This window comes from Protopterus annectens, chromosome 2.part1 (assembly GCF_019279795.1).
Source record: "Protopterus annectens isolate FY-2018-M chromosome 2.part1, PAN1.0, whole genome shotgun sequence".
Taxonomy (NCBI): Eukaryota; Metazoa; Chordata; order Ceratodontiformes; family Protopteridae; genus Protopterus; species Protopterus annectens.
This window is the reverse complement of record NC_056729.1, coordinates 483,781,388-483,787,387: the sequence shown is the minus strand read 5'-3', so window position 1 is coordinate 483,787,387 and position 6,000 is coordinate 483,781,388. Positions and strand designations below refer to the sequence as shown.

At 39.9% G+C, this 6,000-nt stretch overlaps 1 protein-coding gene across 7 annotated transcripts in view; it reads left to right on the top strand.

Annotated features, from left to right (window-relative positions):
- Positions 1 to 6,000, top strand: part of LOC122794113 (interleukin-15-like) — a 1,779,266-nt gene that overhangs the window by 571,807 nt on the left and 1,201,459 nt on the right. The window lies entirely within an intron of this gene.

The following is a 6,000-nucleotide window of genomic DNA, read 5'->3' as shown; positions in this document are numbered from 1 at the left end:
TTGATTGTATTGCTGCTTGTTGCTGTGTTACAAGTCAGCTAGGAGGGGAAACTGTGATTGCGATAGCAGATTCCCTACAAGTGTCTCCACTCCCAGTGCCTTTTCTGTTTAAGTGAGAGCATGATGGGCTACGCCATTTATGAAATAATGAAAATGATGAAATTGTATTTGATTCATCCTCTATTGAAATTCTGATGTTACCATACTGGAGGCACTGATGGTCCTCACTGATCAGATAGTATTTTGGGAAAACTAGATCCCAGCATACATGTCTGATTTTGAGCTACACGTCAAACAGCTTATTAGCTGAACTTACTGAGAATAAAAACATTCTGCCTCTCTTTCTCAAAAATATTCCTATCTACTATAGGGTTGCACTTTGCCCTCTTTTTGCAGGACAGACATCTCAGCCTCTTAGCACGAGAGCTCTGGACAAAGCCTAAAACAATGGAGGGACAAAGGCCCAAAAATAGGGACAGATTTTAAATGTTGCTGTTATAAATGTTGAAAGTTGTTAGAGTAAGAGTCTTTGTATTAGCATGTATTTTCTAAATGATATGAAGTCTGAAACTCAAATGTAAGTAATTTGAGTGAGTTCTGTGCTCAGTGAGTTGCCAGAAAACCTTACATTTTATATGGAACAGACCAAAAATATGAGGCACAAATATGGATATTCTATGAACTTTGTACAGTGGAGAGCTGTGAGGACAGTCCCTATTTGAGTAGTTGTGTCCTGTGAAAAAATGAAAATGTCACACTCCCCAAGATTCTTTTTCCCAAGTTTCCTGTAACAGTTGCTTTAAACAGTTTGAAACAACATAAATAACTTTAAATTCATAAGAAGGAGCTTTCATTTTGGCAAAAAAGTGAAGTCCAGTCATTTGTGTTGTTGTGGGTATGGTTTGACTGCAAAAAACATCTAAGCATCTAGGGAGGTTGCTACTCAAAACATCAACACTCCCAAGGTCACAAAACTTAAAAACATTACTGCAGAGAATGGCCATATTAACAAATTCCTTCTGTATGCCTGTGCTTTTTTATTTATGTTTATGCCTCTTCTGCTATTTATTATGTACTTGTTTGTTTATTCATGCATTTTTCCCCTAATCTTGGTTTGTGATATTGCAGCTTTGATTCACTACTGTACTTAATGTTCTTTACCATGGCAGTAGCTTGTCTGTTCAGTCCTTTGTAAATGTGCGCTAACATTTTGTAGTTGTGGAACTTTTTCAAACTACTTATTACTTACTTATGAGCCCGGGCAGTAGAAAAGAGTATTGTGGACAGTTCATCTATCTTGTAAACTAATAAATACACACATAAATAGAAACAATGCTCTTTACCATGCTAAAAACATTTCTGAAATAGAGGTGATCAGTACCATTTCCAGACATAAGGAGGAGGAGTCCCTACAAATTAGTGATATCAGTAGTACAGTTACAGAGGTCCTCCATCATCTCCTTTTAAGGGGGGGGTCACTGCTAAGTAATAAAGAGTAAGGGAACATAAAAAGGTGGCTGGACAAAAGTCTTTCTTCCCCCTACATCATGGTCACCCTGGCAGATATGCCATTGAGGAGTGGCGTAATGATACTGGCAAACATCGAAAAGGATGGGAGAAACAGCAGGATTTAACTGTTGATCACAACTACAGACTTGAAGGCAGTACATTCTATAGATGGCCAGTTTGTTCCTAACCTAGTCAAGCATTTGTAAGTAGGAATACACAATCCTCTGATGGCTGGAAAACAAATATAATAGCTGATCTGCCCCTTGTATTCATTCTTCTAGCCACAATATATCCCTCATATAACAGCTTGTGTGAAAACCTGAATAAGCTGCAACCACAATTTATCCTTGTGGATGCTGAAACTAAATTCACAGAATCTGTCAGACAGGACTTCCATGACAGCAATGTCTAGGGCTGCTTCTCTCCTCTATGCCAGAGCCATTGCAGGTGGCTGCAGCAGTTTGAGCTTAGACTGAAGCATTCCATGTGCCTTGATTGTCAGATGTAAGGCAGGAAGTATATGTCCCTGGTATTCATTCCTCTGTCTGGTACAAAGGATGCATACAGTGAGTCAAGTGGTAAAAAATCAGATGTGTCTGATCCGCTTTTCCAAAGATTTTCAGAGGTCTGTATCATTGGTCAACTCCAAAATATGAATATTATCTATCCAGGAAGAAGCATCCACCTTCACTGTATTCCCAAGTGGCATGGACCATTTATGATATGAAAGCTGTTGAGTTGCCACATTTCCAAATCAGCATCAAGTAGTGGTACAGATGGCTGGTACACTTCTGAGGAAAAACCTACTAAGTCATGTTTATCTCATTTCTGATTATCCAAAAGAGCAGAAATATGTGGATGTTGTTTGAGCATCCATTCTCTATGGCCACCCAGCATCCCTATCATTGACAGGTGAAGTGTGTCACCCTTCAGAGCAAGGGTGTAGTTAGGCATATTCAGTGTACTCAAATGAGTATATATTTTTCTGAACATCTATTGGATACTTTAACACTCAAAAAGCACAGAATGTTTAGAACTGTGCAAAGTAATATTTAGGGTACAGAAGTAAACAAAGAATGCTTGTGTGAAAGAAATACAGCTCGAGAAACAGCATTTTATGGGAATCAATGGTAAGAGTTGAAAAGTAACATCACCTTCCTATATGTATTAGGGGTACATTTTGAGGGTTGAGTACATTTTTAAAATGATAGGTGGATGGTGAGGACACCAACATTAAGTTTGAGTACAGAATGTAAATTTCTGGCTACACTCCTGCTTCGGAGTACTGTGGCCACCAGGGAGTGGTATACAAGCTTGGATTATCACAGAAGCATTGCACAAAACCTTATGCTTTAAAATTTCTCCTGTCTCTTGTCATCACACTTGATGTGGCATCATCACTGTGAGGAAGCGCATGCTCATGCTAACAGCTGTTTAAGCATAGAATGAATTCCACTGACTATGGGCTAGAATCAGTTGATGACATATCACAACAATGTTCTGCATTGTTGTCAGGGGTCTGTTGATGAAAGGCATGCAGTGTCTTCACCCATGGACTCTATGTACCACAGAGTGCAATTCTCAAAAACAGGATCTTTTGGCTACACTGAATGCAGTGTCTTTCGGGATTTTCTGGATGGCTTCACTGACTGTAGTGTCTTTACCAAATGGCTTTCATGTCCTCTTGTGTCGTGCATTTGGGTCATCTACATTGTTACTGGGCATCATGCACCAATGCACTTCATATTGCAATTTTGTGTGCACATTATTTTAAGGGTTGACTTTTCAGGAAAAAAGCCATCATGGAGCAGCTTTAGAACACAGAGGTCTGTCTAGCATGCGTGACAATATCATGCAGTGACATTATTGTGCTGTTTTGCAGGGTGGATAGTGAAACACCTCTTTACTTCAGAGATTACTGGAAAACAAAAAAAGGATTATGTTAATGGCTCTTTCTCGTCTGGCATGCTTATGATTGATGTAAGTATGATTTACTAATGTAGCCCTATTTATTTATTTAATTTAATCTTTCTTCACTAAGCTAGTCTCACTAGTCTAGTGGCATACCTCTCAACTGTCTAGATTTTCACAGAATGTCAAGAGTTTTATCTCGTAGTTTTGCAGTAGTCCTCATAAAATGTGTGATTTTCTGGCAAATCATTGAGGATAGATGTCACTAAATAATGACATAAGTTTGAGTTTCAGACTTCATATCCATCAGAAAATGCATGCCAATGCAAAACCAGTTACTCTAACAAATTTCTAAATGTATAAGAGCAATATTTAAAACCTCTCCCTGATTTTGGACCTTTGTCCCCTCATTATTTTGTGGCTTTGTTTAGATTTCTTATGACTAGAGGTTGAGAGGTTTGGCCAGCAACTTGTTTTCAGGGGACCAAAGGTGGTATTCATACTGACTAGGGGAAATTTAGCCGGGACATCGGGGAATATCCCAAACTCTTTTCAATAATTGCCATGCAATCTTTTATATCTACTGTAGCTACCACCAACTCAGGCAGATGGAGTAACTGGTAGTTAAAATGTATTGTAGAAAATGGCAAAAGATTTTGAAGTTGTAATTGTTTGTACTTGTTTTGTGGAAAAGGCTGTTTTTCTTTGGGAGAATAAGACAATCCTTTCCTTTTGACACCACTGTAGCAGAGGTTACTTTTTTTCTTCAAGATATTGTGACCTCAGAGTTGATTTTATGACATGGCAGAAATTTGAGGAGGCACTGTTATGGGGAAGACGTGGGCTTAAGTGTTCAAAGTTTGACACTTAATCATGGTTTCCAGGGCTTTTTTTGAGATGGTACGTGCCGGTATGGCATACCAGGACCTCTGGTGCAAAAATGCCGGAGAGAGCAAGTTCACTTACGCACGGAATATAAACTTCCATTCACCTGAAAACAGCTTTTCGGTCTCAGGTCACGTCATGACGTGTGTGTCATAGGATTGTGGGCTGTGGCGGATGACGGGACTGCGTAATCTTGACGTGGGCTGCTGATTAGCCCTGTTACTCTCGTATTCTCTTCCCGCACTTTAGTTGCGAGGAGAGACTGAGAGGAGAAACAGGGCTATGGTGTGTGAGTCACCACATTTGTGTTTTTTTGGGGGATGTTGAGAGGGCCATGGCCCAATGCCAACCAGATGCTTTATTTTTTTCTGGCATACTACTCTGTGAAACTTAAGGGCCTTGGTGTTGTCTTTTTTATATGCTATAAGCTGGCAGGGTTTAACCAGATGCTAGGGAGGCAGTGTGTGTGTGTGTGTGTGGGGGGGGGGGGGCTGTTGATTTTCTTTTTTTAATACACTGACTGGCAACAGGACAGGGTAAATGAACCAGCAATGGAACCACTGTCCAGATGATTCCTGCGGACTGTTTGTGTGTTTTTTGGGGCTGTTGATAGGCAGGGCCAACCAGATACTTTATTCGTTGCCTGGCAGGATCATCCTACTCTGTGTGTGAAACTTTTAAGGGTGGTGGCGTTTACTTTTTTTTTATATGTTATGTATAACCTGGCAGGGTTTAGCCAGATACTAGGGAGGCAATGTGTTTGGGGGACTGTTGGTTTTCTTTTTTTAAAACACTGACTGGCTCAACAGAACCAGATGATTCCTCTGGTCTGTGTGTTTTCTGGAGGTGTTGATTGGCAGGGCCACCCAGATACTTTATTTTTTTCCTTCCATCAACCAGATACTACAACTATGTGTGTTTAAGGGCCATTGTGTTACACTTAAGGAAAGAGAAGGATTCAGTGTAGAAAATCAAATGCAGAAAGCACTACAACAGGATAGAGCAATGGATATCCAAATTAAGGGGAAACCAGTGGAACAGGAAGCAACAGGTCAGGTGCCATATTAAGATATTTTGGAGCCTTCCACAGGAAACCATTATAAACATTCACTTGAAGCGAGACAGCAAGGAAAGGAACAGGAAACTGTGGAAACTCTGATGCAGTCAGTGTTGAGGAGTGATAGGCCAGTGAGTTCCCATATGACAGAGCAACAGATGACACAGGATGAAATTGAAGAGAATGTACCAGAGGAAGATATTATAGAACTTTCTATAGAATGCCCGCAGGTAATGGAAAACCAGGGATGTGTCCTCAGTATGGAAGAAAAGGAGTTAAGAGAAGAGTTGCTTGATTTAACAGACAAAGGCAGATATATCAAGATCAATGAGAGAAATAGTCTGCAGAAGGTTAATAAAGCCCCAAAAGTCAGAAGCTTGATAAAACAAATGAACACAGTAATTAGGACTGTCCATAGAGATCTATGCGATATAACAGAAGTAAACAGAATATATTACTGTGCTGCTAAATTAATAACTGATAAAGTTCTACCACAGGAATATAGGGTGGCGAGAGAAAAGGGGGGGGGGGCGAAAGCGAATACCATCATGGAAATATCGAATAGAGAAAACTATAAAGCAGCTTAGATAAGAAGTGTCATTGTTAGAAGATTATAGAAGAGGAAACAGATCAACAAA